Below are 3,811 nucleotides of genomic sequence, written 5' to 3' on the forward strand. Positions count from 1 at the left end.
CTCGAGTCAAGGTGTTGCATGCAGGTACATTCCATTCACAATGTCTGAAATAAACACTATGTCAACAATGGTGCGAGAAGCCCTTGAGAAGCTTGCTACCAACCCTATCAAGGGTCATTCTCCTCTCTCTCTCTCTCTCTCTCTCTCTCTCTCTCTCTCTCTCTCTCTCTCTCTCTCTCTCTCTCTCTCTCTCTCTCTCTCTCTCTCTCTCTCTCTCTCCATCTATATAGCTCTACCTCTCGCTTGTATCTTGTCTCATGGAAAAGCAAGAGAAATCACCGTTCATGTTAAACAATCATTAATGCAAGAAGCAAAGCAGACATCAGTGGAAGTGTGAAATCTAGATTCTAACTATTTTAATTCCATTGCGATCGTCAAGATTTGTGTTTTCAGCCCTTCATCTCTTTAACATTGAGAATACAAGATCCACTCCTTAGTGCCCAAAATGTTGGAATTAGGGTTGCTGAGAAACGCACACAGCTTGGAGAAGACAAAGGAAGCTCAAGGCACACAATAGAGAGTTGGGTCCAAAATAGTCTACAAAGGGAAGTTTTTTTTAATGCTTAAATGGGGAGGATTTGGGCATGCCACATGGAATTCAAAAAACGCATATGCAATGGGGAGCTCATGGATAATGAGTACATATAAATCAAAATAGGAAAACCTCCCATAAGCCATGGCTATGGCATTCTATGGGCAACATGCGTGCGCAAGTGGAACGACAACATTATCACGTGTGATTGATAGTGGCGGTGCACCACTGCTAATGGTGGTCTGGAGCCAGTGGTGGTTACCACCTTTGGTGAAAATTTCATACTTGACATGGGTGATCGTCTAGTGGGAGGCCCTCCCTCATATGGGAGGGTTCTCCCATGCTCACCTTGAACACTCATAGTACCACCACGATGCGTGAATGTGGTGGGTGATATTTGGGCTTGGTCCGTAAGTATTTGGTTTGTGATTGATGAAATGCCAATCAATTTAGAGCAGTGGGGATACTGGTGATCACACTACACCATATCAATTGAGGATAATCCTCTAAAGTAAATACAACCCTTAACATCTTGCAAAATGTATGCAACATAGATCCTTGGACTTACAGAGCCCTTAATGTGCCTATGGTATTTGAGTAATATCAAAGCCTTCTTTCTCTAGTTTCCTCTCCTCTCTCTCCTCTCTCTCTCTCTCCTCTCTCTCTCTCTAACTTTTAAATCTCCTTTTTAAACAGGAGAGAATGGCATGACAACCCATACTTTCCTATACCCTCAATGATACACGCGATTTTACATTCAAGGTATGCAATGGCTTGGTTTGACATCAAATTTTTAACTATTTTCACATAAGAAGTTTCTTTTAGATTCTCCACTATGGAGGGGCTCTGTATCAAGGATTGTCAGATGTATATGTAAAGCATAAACTTGAATTGATATGACATTGAACTAATTGTTATCTTAGACCACCTAAATGGGCCACTATCTCTATTGCAAGCTTCAATATTATTCCATACATTCTATTATGGCATTGTATAAGGCACATTGTTTTAGAATCATAGGCTATTACCATATAGAGTTAGACATGGACAATGCGTGAGTCATTGTACAAGAATTAGGTATAATTAGGTATGCAACGACCTATAAACTGTTGAATTTCATATGGTCCCTATGGTTTCAGTAAATGGATATTTAAGTGACACTCCTCAACTTTGAAATATGTAAGTACGTAAAGCATGAACTTGAATTAAAATACTATTGCTAAATGTTGCAGCACCACCGCTTGGCCTATCGTACCTATGTGATCACCAGTAGCTACCCTAGTCAAGGTCTTGGTTCTGGTCCTGGTGACCACCTTATTATTTCTTTTTGTTTGTCTAGTTGCTAGTGGTGTAGAGCTCTCTCTCGCTCTCTCTCTCTCTCTCTCTCTCTCTCTCTCTCTCTCTCTCTCTATGACACACATGGTGATGGTCACACACACACACACACAACACACACACAGTGCACACGCATATGCATGCACACACACGCAAGTTGTCAGGCGTACAAGGTCTTGGTTTTGGTCCTGGTGACCCACCTCATTATTTCTCTTTGTTTGTCTAGTTGCTAGTGGCAGAGTGCTCTCTCTCTCTCTCTCTCTCTCTGTGGCACACATGGTGATGGTCACACACACATACACACAGTGCACACCGTATGCGTACACACACACCCAAGTTGTCAGGCGTACAATTTTGGGTACTATATTTGCACGTTGCTGAGAAAGGGTTGATTTGCACAATCTCCCTCTCTCTCTCTCTCACTCACTCTCTCTCTCTCTCTCTCTCTCTCTCACACACACACACACACAACATAGAGGTTAACACAATGTCAGGTGTATGATTTTACTACTTCAAGACATTGAAAGAATAGATTTTGCATTGAATATGGACTACTTCATGTAATTTTTGAAGGCTCTTTAATGCGTCTATAGCAAGAGGACAACCAGCATGGACTCAATAACTCAATTTCATTGTTGATCACATGTCATGCAAATCAACCAGAAGGCAACGCGTGGAGTCCCTCTAGCAAAAAAGTATTGTGTACACGAGCGGCTGAGAAAAATATAGGTTTAGTGTAATCCCACTACAAATTTCCTCGACTATATCTAATGCACCTTGGAGGCCCCTGCCATGTCACATAAGGAAAGGGCTTGGAGGGGATGGGAGTTGGAGACCAAGACAAAGCAAGAAAGAGAGTGGATTGGGTGCCAAGAAAAGGATCTCTCTATGAGTCTCCCCCCCCCTATCCTCTCCATCCATAGGATGGGCCACACACTCATAAGAGTTTAATTTGAAGGTTAGGACACCCACAACAATTGGACGAAAAAACCTAGGTTTATTATAATCCCACTTACAAATTTTAAGATTTACCTCTAATTTTTTGAAAAACTTTGTTTTTACCAGCACTCACTTATCACTTGTCAGAGTGAGTTGTAATGAATTGGAAACATAAAAGATACAACATCCCCATGCTCCAAAAAAAGCCATGGATGCAAAAAGGCTAACAACCAAGCATCACAACTTTAAATCTTAAATTCAAGGTGAGAATATCTCCAAAGTTCAAAGCACCTATATTAAAGTTTAGAGAATCTAGAAGTTTAGTGCAAAAGCCTTCAAATAAATTAAATTTGCCTCTAATTCTTTTGGAAAAAATATAGGATAGTTAATTGAATGATTGAAAATTCCTCCGTTTAGTGTAATCCCACCTACATATTTTGAAATTTATATCTAAATGTTAGATTTGAAGGTGAGAAAACCTACAAAGTATAGAGAAATTGAGTGTAATAGTTTTCAAATATAATAAAGTTGCCCCTAAAATTTCTCATATGTAAGTTTTTCAAGTTTTTAGGAGAAAGTATTGTGCCTCACCTCGATTTAGTCCAACCTAGCACTTGGAAAAACCTAGGCTTAGTGCAATTCTACCTATGAATTTTGAGATTCACCTTAGAATTCTGAGTCAATCCAAAGGCAAGAGCAAGAAATCTAGCATAAAGACCTTCAAAAATAGCCAAGATTTGTCAAAGTTTCCTCCCGTCGTCCGCCTTTGCTATCAATTGAGGTACGCTCTTGCCTTGGGCTTGCACGCCCTCTGCCTTGGATTCATCGGATCAAAATTTTTTAATTACATCAATTCTCGATTTTGTCGATTCTCGATGATTGTAAGACCAATGCTTACTCTCCCTCCCCTCTCTCTCTTGTGTTGGCGTGAGAGCGCTCTCTCTCTCTCTCTCTCTCTCAATAATTCCGACTCAACCCGAAGGCAAGAGCAAGAAATCTAGCATA

This window comes from Adiantum capillus-veneris, chromosome 2, assembly GCF_014529385.1.
Source record: "Adiantum capillus-veneris isolate H3 chromosome 2, ASM1452938v2, whole genome shotgun sequence".
Lineage (NCBI taxonomy): Eukaryota > Viridiplantae > Streptophyta > Polypodiopsida > Polypodiales > Pteridaceae > Adiantum > Adiantum capillus-veneris.